The following is a 13,281-nucleotide window of genomic DNA, read 5'->3' on the forward strand; positions in this document are numbered from 1 at the left end:
TTTCGGACTGAAATTCCAACAAACCATGCTTAACAAATCCTTTTTCACTGCCAATGTGAGAAATTATTAATCTACTACCTTTACCAGAAGGTGGGGAGATACCAGTAGACCAAAAACATTTGTTATTATTAATAATATAAATTTTATGAAATAACTCGTAAGTCTAATATTCCACAAAATAATAATTTTAATTAAATATATTAGACAATTGTACGCAACTGATATGGGAATACTTCAAATTTTTTGACAGTTCAGCGTGTGGCAAAATTGTTTAAAGTGTTGCTGCTTTTTTAGAGTAAGAATTTTGTTTATGTTGTGATTTCTTACACAATTTGATCATAATATATTATATATTAATAAATTGTATTTATAAATACATTAAATTTAGATTAATAGCTTTAAAAACTAATTATTATTGTGATTGTGCTATGCCAAAACAACTAAATAATCTGTAGAGAGCTGATAAGCTTTCATATAAGATAGATTATTTTGAACAAGAAATAATGGCGGGACCTTTTTATTATTAATGTTCTAAATATAGGTAAGTTTAAAATTTAGAATATATAATTTTGTATTAAAATGTTTTCTTATTTAGTGTGTTGCAGTAGTCTTAAAACTAAGTGTATTTACTGTTATATAATAGTTTGACAAATAGTTGACATTTTAAAAATTCCTCACTTACTAACTATTCTGATGTTTTGGCAACGCTGTGGGGTTCTGACGTCGTAAATCTTGAATGACGTGCACTCATTTTTATATGAAAAATACTATATATAATGACAAATATGAATTTGATGGTAATACCATTGTTTAAATAGAACTAGTTAGCCAACGCAATGTATAAATTTGTTTGATTCTAATTGAGACAGTCACTAGATGTCACCACTCTTTCTGTCTCAATAGATTTTAATATACCATTGTTTGTTTGATATACGTTATACTAGATGGTGCTATGTGAAAAAGTTAAAGATTAAACTAAACGTCCATGTTTGATCCCCTGAATTAAATTCACCAGCGTTGCAATATTTCACTGACATAGTAGCAACAGGTTTGCTTACAAATAAAAATTTTACAAAAAACAGACCATGAATCAGTTAAGGTTTTGTTTTAAATAGAGTTATTACTATCAACTAGTAAATATCGTGTCAACTAAAATTGTACATAAACGTACTGTGGCTTCTAAATGTTCCTATATCTAAATAAGTTTAAAGAATTTAAATATTTTATTTTATTTGGAAGTGTATTACAAAAATTTGGTCGGAGGTAAGTAAAACATTTTAATTCTATGTGTTTAAAACAAAAAACATTTGTATGAGAAATGAACAAATTAGGTATTTAGAAATAAATTTTAGCGGATAATACATACATTCGATAATATTTGAAAAAAGTGATTTTAAATTAAAATAATGTTACTTCCATAATAAACAAATGGTTTTTTACAGATGGCTGGAAATATTTGTTGTTATTACAATGTGGTTTATCACCATACAAAATTCATGGTTTAAGAATGTTCAGATTTCCGACAAAAATCTTTCGGCTTGTCAAACATGAATATTACACTCGGGTAAGTAAATAGAAACTTTTTTTATATTCTTTTATTTTACACCGTTTCCGTTACGTAATTAACTTAAAAAAATGTTTATTTTTTTTTTCATTCATCATTTGAATTTTACGTTTTCGTTGGTATTATAATTATGATATAATAAACTTCGGAAAAACAAATTAGTGAATAAATATCAATTTAATAAACATAAACAAAGTATTAGATATTTAAATATGTATTTCTTTAACTACCTATTTTTAGTTATTGTATTGAAAAGTAGAAATAAGTTCATCTTTATCGGAGAACTAATTTATACACCAGTCTATCTTTAAAAAAATCATTGATTACACGTAAAAATCTTATAAAGATATTTGAAGGTTCTAAAAGATATACGAGGGTTAGTTAATAATAAATCTGTGAAGACAAACGTTTTTTATCCAGTTTAGAGAAAAATAGTTAAAATAAAAATTGTAGATCTCAAAAAGTTCTTCCTTTTGTGAGTTTCTAAATTAAAATATATAAAGAATTCACCAAAATAGTTGCAAAAAACCCTTGATTTTGCAGAAATTTATAAATTTTAATAACTTTGTTTTTGCATAATGGTACGTAATGTAACTAATAAAAATAGTGACGATTTGTTTATCATGGAAAGCGATTATTTAAACAACTTTTTGTTGAGCTACCCCAGTTAAAAAAAAAATTATGTTTTACATGCCACAGAAGCCAAGATATTGCAAATTTTACAAGCGCGATTTATTTTAAAAAAGTTCAAATCTAAAAAAAAACGGAGCTCAGATGGTTCTCCATTCTACTTTTCCGAAGAGGTATTTTACGAATACCATCATTTTAACGGGTTATAAATTTTTACTTCTTTACCGCATATGCCATCTGTAAGCTGGATCGCACAATTCAGATCTTCATTTAGAGTCCCTTCAATTTTCAGCTCTTACTGTTAATAGACAATGGAAGTATGAGTTTAAGAATAAAATGCTTTGGTTTTAAATATAAAATGCTCTCTTGGCTCGTAATGGTCATAGAAGATTCTTTTTTTTTAGAAAGTGTGTTTTTCATCAGTTTTTCATTAGCCTCTATATAAGTTTGTGCCATAAACGATATCAAAGATATAAATGTTTATAAACAGATTAAATAACCTATAAACTATTTGCTCTGATTGATATTTAGCGCACTGTAATAACTTATTAATTTCCATAATTTCAAGGAGCTTTGTTATATGTTTTTGCACAAAAAAGAGTTATTTTAATTTATAAATAACTGCAAAAATAAGGTTTTTTGCAACTATTTCGATTAATAGTTTCTTTAGAACTTTTTATGATCTACAACTCTAAAAAAAGCTGAAAAAATCTTAAACAGATATTTAAAGTCTCTAAAAGGTATTTGAGGGGTAGCTGATGACAATTATGTGAAGAATTTAGCTAATTTTGCTTTGCTTTTTTTTAAACAATCGTAAAAAGTGAAAAAAGTTTATGCGCATAAAACGTTAAAATAAAAGTTATAGATCATAAAATGTTCTCTAATATTGATATTTTTATAATTAAAATACATAAAGAATTGACCGAGATAATTTAAAAACCCTTATTTTTAAAGTATCATTTATAAATGTTAATAACTTTCTTTTTGCATAACGATATGTAATACAACTATTTAAAATTATGGCAGTTAATGAGTTTTTAAAGTGTGCTAAATGTCATACAGAACGACCATACAATTTATGAGTTATTCAATTTATTTATCCAGGAGACCGATTATTTAAACAACTGTACCTGTCCAAACAGTCACTCTAGGGATATTTTGTAAATAGCAATCGATTTTTTATGGCTTCGTTTTAAATTATTAAAAAAAAACATCAAGAATATAATAAATTTGTTTTTAAAAATCAGTTTGAAGAGTAACAAATTTTTAGCATATAAAAATTTTTAATAACTTTGACTTTTTTATGTCATACACTTGTATGTAGGCTCAATATAAAGCTAATAAAAAAAACATTAAAAAAAACCAAAACCTTTTTATGGCCCAGAGGAAATCAAATAGCATTTTTTTTCTTGTTTAAGAAATTGCAAATATTTTCATTGTTTATTAACATCAAGAGCTGAAAATTGAACATTGTAAAAGAATATCTAATTTTTATAATTTGATTTATCAATAGCATACACAGTGAAGAAGTAAATTAGTTTTGAAACATTAAAATAATGGTACTCGTAAAATATCGCCACAGAAAAATGCAAGGGAGATCTGTCCGCTGCAATATCTCAGCTTGTTTCTTGTTAGTGGTTATAGAAAGTTCTGTTTTTTTTAATTGTGCTTTTACGCCAGCTTTTCATTGAGCCTACGTACAGCCGTATGACATGAAAAATATTAAAAGTAGTATAAATGTTTAGAAGCTAAAAAGCACTTTTGCAAACCGTTTTTTAATAATAAGTTTAATAAAATGTTGAAGTTTATAAATAAAGCTTCAAATAATCGATTCAAAAAACATCAAAGGTTAAACACCCTTTTTAAAGTTCCTAATGGATTTTAAAGATTTATACAGTGTTAAACAGATAAATTAATTCATCGACGAGTTAACAATACGAAGCGAAGTTCTTTAATCACAATGTGATAAGAAAACGAGTATCAAATTTGGTTTTATATTTCAATAGTCGAATTTAATTGTGGCTTTATTGGTTTAATTAAAGAAAACCAGTGAAAATCCCAAGAAATAGGTGAGATCCTTTGTTTCTTTCTTTCCAGTTTGGGAGAGGGTCCTTTAGGTACTCACGTTTAGGTATTGTGTTACGGTCTGGGTAACCAGAACTACACATCATGAACATGAACATGAACAGCAATTAAATATTTACATTTACACAAAACAACTCCAGTTTCAACCCAAAGTCATATGTCGTTGCCGCAGTCTCTAGCCCTCCTTCCCGTACGTTTTCTAAAAGGGGACAAGTTATTGTCATGCACTCCATTTTGAATACTGTTTTATTTGGATATATTAAAGAAATTGATAAAATAGTTTATCCAAAAAATATTACTTTTAAATCTCGCATTTCGAATAATCGAATCTACATTTTCCTCACTTCTACCGACATCGTTGATCAACTAATACACCGAACGTCATAATTAATTTCACCGTCATCTTTATCTGCAGGCTTCTTTCTGCGACCAAAAGAATCCTTATTTCAAATGTATCTCCTTCCATCCCGCATTCACTAATCGAACAGTCCCTAAGAAATACGGAACATCAGATGATCAATAGGCATATATCATGAGTTTCCTACTCTATGTATATTTTTACTTCATCTTTTGCCAAATTTAGACACGATATTTAATTAAGTAAGAAAACTTTATGTACTTCAGATACTAGCCCAAGTCTAGTTTGAAAAAAAAAGTTAATAAAAAATAACCTTAAAATATCCAATCCCTTTTTTAATCAAAAGGTTATACTTGATAAAATAAAAGTTTTGGAACAAATCTGGACCTAACCATATATACTCTTTTCTTCCTTCACCCTTTCCTTATTCATCCTTAGTTTCACAAGATACCAATTATCCGAACTCTTCTATAAACTATTTCGGACTAAAAGCTGCACTCAAATCCTATAAAAACACAAAAATTAGGATTTTCTAGAATTATCTTGAAAAATTTCTCGAAAATTGAAGCCAGTAAATTTACCACTGACATACAGCTGATAATCGTTAATGAAAGATCTTGCCCTAATCTATACTAATATAAAAGAAAAATCATTACAAAAAAAAATTTTTGTTAAAATCCATTATAAAAGGTATATAAATTAAAAAACCCAAATGGGCTATGTGATGAAGACAAAAGGTTTTCGGAATCTATATTCCATCATCAGTGTCTAGGTGAACATGTTTTGAGCCGCTAAATATCTGGGTAAAAACCCGTTAAAAGTTATACGTTACAATTTAGTTTACATTATTTAGTCTTATATATTAGGATGTTAAAGCTACCAGTGGATATAATAACATGGCAAATGTTATCATATCCACTGGTAACTCAACCCTGGTGAGGTCCCAACCTCAAATAAACTTATACAAAGTGTAGTAAATCTACTTCAAGATAGATCTAACGAACTAGGATTATCACTTACTGAGAACAAAATCAAATTAGTAAAATTTTCCAGAAGAATTTTCACTCCCTTAACCAAAATTTTATTTAACAATTCTCTACTTTCTGTTGTTAATTAATGTAAAATTCTCGGTTTTATGTTTGACTCCAGATTAAATTGAAAGAATCCAGTCTCTGAACTTAAAATCAATTGTTTTAAAAGGTTGAACATTTTTAATACCCTCAGTCATCTTTAATGGGGAGCCGATAAAACTACTTCTAGGTCTGAGCGCTTTTCGCTTTAGTCCTATTGAGAGTGTATACCGTGAATCTAATGAACTTTCTCCTACCCTAAGACGATAATCACTTCTACTTTCGTATGCTGCATCAACATCCGCAAATCCATTTAATCCCGTTCATTCCCTAATTGCCACAATGGCGTTTTCTTCCATTAACAATAACCAACACCTTATCATAAAACCTATACCTCAATTAATTTGTCCACTACTTAAAAATATTGACCTTTTTCAGACTAGTTCATTTCCTCTAACTTTACTTCCCCTCTGGGCTAAAGATCTCCCTTCAATATATACCTCACTCACCATTTTTAACAAACTTGAATCTTCTAACCTTCTTATAAAGAAAGCATTTTTAGAATTTAATTCTCTATACAGATGCTTCTAAAACAACCACTGGTATTGGTTGCGCAGTAACCACTAAACATGAACTTGTAAGATCATCTCGGTTACCCGTAATATGCAACGTTTGCACAGGTGAACTATATAGTATTCTGTTGGCTTTTAAATGCATCTCCCATCAAAACAGACATATTGCCCATTTGTTCAGATTAACTTTCATATATCCATTTAGTCAATACAATTTTCACTGACCACCTATTAGTTCAAAACATTCATGACATATACCAAAATCTCTTTGCTTACGATGTAAGTCTCTCTCATATGGCTGCCTTCTCACACCGGAACTACTGGTAATAAAACAGCAGATAATTTTGCCAAATAAGCTACCAACCATGGGGTGACTGAAGTCACCCCAATTCAACTAGCTAACGAATCTCGAAATTCTTTTTTAAAAAGTCAGTAGAGGATACTTGACAAAACTTATAGCAAAAGAGCAAAACAACTTTTCATAAACTTCAATCTTTTATTGGTCATCTCTCCCTAGAGTTCATAACTAGAAGAGAAGCATCGACTATTAGAAGACTACGAATCAACCATACCAAACTTACCGACTGCAAACAATTCACCAACCTTTATAAAGCACTGGACTTGAAACCTTCTCTAAGGAACTAGAGAATCATCTACCTCTTCCTCAACTGTAAATTGTATATGTTCATTATGATTGTTGAAAATGTTGACTATTTCATTAATTTTGTGTTTAAGAAGTGCCAAAACTAAATCATCTACATATCTTTTAATAAAAGGAATGAAAAAAGTGTAATTGTTGATACAATCACTGATAACATCATCCATGACTAGATTCCATAGGACTATCAAAAATTTGTTTTTGGTAGTGATATGGGATCTTTTTTTTTCCTAATATTGTTCTGAAGCTATTTTCTTGTGACATTTTAAATTAATTACTATTTAAATGGGAATAAGCCACAATTAAAAGTTAAAATACGTTTATTGACGTTTCAATTTCCACTTCGGAAATCGTTCTAAAAAACAAACATGTTTGAGAACAATTTCCGAAGTGGAAATTAAAACGTCAATAAACGTATTTTAACCTTTAATTGTGGCTTATTCCCATTTAAATAGTAATTAATTTCTTTTTTTTCTTATCTAAAAATTTTTTTTCTTACTCTTATATAATATATATATATATATATATATATATATATATATATATATATATATATATATATATATATATATATATAATTTAATTTAATTTATTGTGCAGAAAGTTGCTTTTTTTCAGTTGTGTTAATATTAATATTGTTGTAGGTAATGCTGCATTGGAAAGTCTGGAGCTACCCGATTTAAAAAAAAAATCTATGCAGTAAGCATTTTGACGCAATGCAAAATATTTACCCAGTACTGCTATACCAAAAAAATATAGTGAGGTAGAAGAGGAAGGTTCGTTAACGACACCACGCGTTTTTCATACGTATTCATTAGAAAAACAACCATCAACCAGTGCCAATACTGTTTCGCACAGTGATAATTCTGAACTTGACGATTTTGTTAATGAGCTTTTTAGATATGCCGTTATCACCATTGGTCAAGAAAAAAAGATTTCATAATTATCACACTTTAAACAATGTAAATGTTTTAATGTAAACAATTTTGTTTTGTTTTTTTACCTTGAATTATTATTTTGTTAATATTGTCTATGGTGTAGATATTGGAATTTTGATAAGTATTATCTAACTATTAAAATAACGCGAATTTAATTTTTGCATAAACAGTCAGATCGTGCGAGTTGATTGAACAAAACATTTTCATTTATGTAGACAGAAATACAAACATGGTGTGTATATTATAAAATACATAAATAAATAAAATAAAGGGTACTATTTATTAAAGTTTTGTTAATTATTATTCCTTTTATCCCAACACATAGATTAATTTGTCCCTAAATATGTGGTGCCTCTTGTTGTGGCATATCGATCTGTTTATTTGTTTCAAAACCATTATCAAAAAACCATACCCATAAATTTACTATATTTTCAAACGTCATTTTAAATATTAAAAGATTGAAAATTTAATTTTCTCAAAACATACATAAAACCATTGTTTAAAAAAAAATTTTTTTAAACAATGATAAAACTCAAGTCTTGACTAAAAAATAAACCTCCGCATGAGTGTTCTAAGACGATAGCAGTCGAGTCTATTTCAATTAAATATTTAATCCTTTTCTAACAAATCATATAACCAAATTAAATATCTGGTAAACTAATAAAAATTAAAAAAAAGGCAGCATTTAACTGCTTCATTTAAATAGATTACTAACCGGTTTAGATTTATCAAGTCTCAAAGTAAAAAAACAATTTGAAATATTCGCTCGAAATAGTCAAGTTATCTTTCACAAAACGCATACAACGATAATAACAATAAGCATTTTATTAAAGTCTTATATTTTCTTCACAATCTGGCACCCGTGTACGGGTTTGCATTAGTTACCAGACTGGTAAAAATATACTCGTATAGAATCCTGCTGAGAATTAAGTTTCTGTTAATAGTTTTTTAAATTTATTATTAGAGGCCGCCATATGACGGCAGAATAAAAGTCAAACGTTTGTTCCATAAGGATTGTCTAATTAGTCCTATTTAAACAATGGTAATATGATATTCACAAATATCGCGGCTGCAGCACATATTTCTTTGTCCATAACGGTAATTTAGATAACATAAATCATTTTTCAATGATATATGTGGATGAAACCTTATTTTTCTAATAACAATATGTTCTTGCAAATGCATAACTTTGTTTAGTTGGTAAACCTACATTATACGTCACAAAAATTAAACATAAATCATTCAAATAAAAATAAATAAATAATAAATTCACTGTATGAATACGATATATTATATTCCGTAGGTCCTATTTCAATAAAATAAATCGATAACTTGTTAAGCAGGGCCGACTGACACAACAGAGCAGTAAAATGTTATACATAAAGATGTAAAAGGTATCTTCGCTTACTTGGTCGACTAGTAATAAAGTTCTATCTATCTATACAGCCCTTGCTGTAAAATTTTGGACATAGGCCTCCTCTTCCTTCTTCCACGTCTCTCTATTGTAGGCAGTTTGTATAAAATTCGGGCCTGCGTGTTTCTTCAAGTCATCTGACCATCGCATTTGTGGCCTTCCTCTTTTCCGTTTGTAAGTATATGGTCTCCAGTGTATAATCATCTTATTCCATCTGTCGTCTTTCTGTCTTATGGTATGTCCAGCGAACTTCCACGTAAGTTTTGTTATCTGCGTTAATACGTTAGTAATAAAGTTATCAGCATTAAATGGCAAAGCGGTCTTTGTAGGTCGCTTTAACTTTATCTTAGTTATCTAACAAAATAAAGTAAAATTTTATTGTTATAGGGTGCGTAATACAATACTTCAAAAAACCGAAAACTTTGCAAAATAATTATTATATTCCATTTATATAGAAGGGTAACTACAAAGCAAAGAAATAATTACCATGCTTATGAAGCTTCGGAATCCAGCAACTCGTCCGATGAGGAATCTCCAGTCGCACTTAAGTTTATTATTATTTTGTCGGAAACAGTGTCTATGATCCCGTCCTATTTCCACATTTTCTCTTCTTCCCTGATCACATGATCTACGGCATTAGCTTAATCTTCTTTCCGTATCCGTTCCATTGCTAGTTCTAACACATGTTGGACATCAGAAATTTTATATGTCACGTTTTCACGAGCTATGTAACCCTTTATTTGAGCCCAGATTAATTATATCTTGTTAACTCGCAATGGTAAGGAGGAAGTTTCAAAATAGTGATGCCTTTAGCACGAGCCATTGTATCTACAACATGCTGGCGATATCTGTCACCATGCTGTCTTATTACACTTATAAGCTTAGCCTTAACCATGTCCTCGGAAAATGGAATTCCTTTTTGTCCTAACCAACTCTGCATATCTGCTTTTCTGGTGGCCATAGTTGGCAAATGTTTTACGAATCGGCTGTGATAAGAAGCGTTATAGGGATTCAAACCATTTTTCAAAACGTTGGGTGTCCATGTCTTCATGATAATCCCCCGTTTTCTTAGATAAAAAAATTAGTGCACTATCGTCTAAAAAGACACTCTCACTACCAATATGGGTGACAATCAGTCGTTGCCCTTTACCCCGTTGGTCCTCGTAACCCTGTTGATAAACCATCCACAAATGCTTGACGATAACTCGTTATAGTAGTATCTTGCCTGACCTTAGATACTGTGTAACCAGCATTTACCCACGTTTCGTCCAGATAATAAATCTTTTTGTGGGCAGATCGACTATATCTTCTCTTTCTATTAAGACAGATTTACGGGATCGTTTGGCATATATAAATTTTAAATCTTCTTTTATTATTATCCTTAACGTTTCTTTGCTCATTTTTGGAATCAGACCATTCTCCATTACCTTTGTCCTAATGGATTCGAGGGTTGGCGCTTTATTCTCAAAAAAGAAAGAGTGAATAGAAGAGCGTATAAAATTTTTCTGGTACTCGTCCAATTTAATTTTTTTTCTACCACGACAGTGTACTTTTGGAGCTTGCACAATCCCAGTCACCTTTTTTTCACGTAAAATGCGTTCTATTGTCGACACGGATACTCCCGTTAAAAATGAACATTGAGCTACAGCTTCTACTGTACGAAGTGTATTTTTTAAATTTTCGTATACTCTACAGACAATCTGTTTTTCTTCTACCGACTTCCGTCCGTCCAAACTTCCGCTTTGTACATTACTTGGACCCGCTACGGCATCCATCTTAATGCTATAAAAAGAATAAACGTCAATCATAATATTCTGCTATTTATTTGTTGTTTACTTACCTCAAAAACTATTTTAAAATTAATAAATAATAAGTAAATATTAATAAATGCTATTTAATAAAAATATAAAACAAATTCACATGCACAAGAAACAGAACACATATAAGAATATGAAACATATAAGAATATGAAACGAATAAAATATTTTTCTCATTCCTATTTTTTCCAATGACGTAAATATATCGCCCAGCGAAATGTTGATAAGTTTACCGATGTTTTAAAGTATTTAACTGAACTGGTCCAACTATACGCTCGAAACATGCACCGGTATGCGCAGTTTATATTGTTACGGGGGCAAATTTTTATGGAATTATCTTATATTTAACTTTTTACATTGGCGAAGCATACACAATAAAAACGACCCCGGTAAGATTTTACTCCTGATATTTAGAATTGTTGCCGTTAGCTCTCAGTTAAATTTGTAGATGAGTCACCGTTAATTGAAAATTGTCCGACTTATATGATATATTTGTTTTAACAATGACAACGTTAAGCTGATTTTAAACTACGCGTCACCTATCTGCTCACGATTTTTAAAATTCCGACATTGTTGAGCCCGATAAGGTTTAGTAAAATTGGTTGAAAATGAGGCCTGCAAAATTGGTAATACTTTGATTCTAAATTTTCATTGCATTATTCATCAGAATTTATGACCAAAGTCCGTCAAAATGGATTGTCATGAAGGTGGTCATTAAAACAGCGAACTTTCAAATGAAACTTAACCAATAGTTAAGGACAAAAATCTTCACTCACTTTCCTACATTATTACTACAGGCGGACTTCACACAAATGGCGTCGGATAAATAGGCCTCGTTAATGTCCGACTTGAACTTGTAATCTGAAAAGCAATTTCAAGGCTTTAAAATGCATCGCGTGCTTTTTACTGTATTTGCAACACCATTCGCCGTAGACGTTAATTAATTGCCAGAAATATTACAAATGGAACATTGTGAAATGTGCTGTGATACCCAGGTAAAGAAGAAATTGAATCCAATTGGTTGGTTTGAAGAAAGAGTTTTATAAAACATATTTGGACAAGGACAGATATTCTGCATTCTAAAAACATGGTTTGTCGATGATTTCTCTATTGGGAAATACCTACAGGTCGAAATACTTATAAGCGGATGGCATGAGTCCTGCATTGAAATTAAATCTCAAACGTCTTTCTGTGTATATTGTAGAAAGTGCAGTAGACAAATATCTGAATTTTAGTTTCGCCAAGTAAGAAATCTTCGGATTTCTACTATTTGTTATTAGATAGCGTTGTAACATCCTATATATAATTATTCTTTTATGATGGAATAAATTTATTTTCAATCCAGAGCTTCTCCAGTTGCTTTGATGAGACTTAATAAGGTCGAAATACATATAAGCGGATGGAAGAAGCCCTGCATTAAAACTAAATATCTAACCTTATTCTGACCTACAGGTATGAACAACTTTTTAGCCGAATAAAGCATAATAAATTTCGAATAAGAACACGAATGAATGTTGTTCATTTGGAAAACTGTTTGCCGGTAGCCACAACATCAATTGATATCAACATTGATGTATTTAGTTCTGATAAATAAAATCAGATGTTTTACTAAAATTTACTATATTTTGTTTATTTATATTATTATTATTTTTTGTATGTAACTCTAATCTACTTAATATGTTTTATTATCATATTTGTTATATCTTATTTAAAAAAACTTGTGCGGCCCACTAGCAAATCTCACAAATAAAATTTGGCCTGCCTGCTAAATTGCTGCCTGCATCATTATCTTTCATATTCAAAAATCTTTTAGTTATGATAAAATTTAATTGTGTCAAATGTTTTCAAATGGATAGTTTCTGTTTTATAGTTTGTACATTAAATCTTTTCTTACAGTAAAATACCAATTTTTATATTTTGATTTTTATTTTAGGACTTCTCCAAAATGAAAATACATTGGAAATTATGACAGCATTACCTGGGTGTTTATGTAGTAAAGAACAAGTTATGAGTAGACCTGCTGAAGTAAAAACAATAAAATGTGAAATGCGTGTTAGCAGGTTTTCTTTAAAGATAATTTGAACAAACATAATATGAGAACGGTAACCAATAAAAAAGCTTTCAAATGTGAAATTTGTTTTAAGCAGTTTTCACAAAAATCTTACTTGAAAAAAC

The sequence above is a fragment of the Diabrotica undecimpunctata genome, chromosome 6, assembly GCF_040954645.1.
Source record: "Diabrotica undecimpunctata isolate CICGRU chromosome 6, icDiaUnde3, whole genome shotgun sequence".
NCBI classification, from domain to species: domain Eukaryota; kingdom Metazoa; phylum Arthropoda; class Insecta; order Coleoptera; family Chrysomelidae; genus Diabrotica; species Diabrotica undecimpunctata.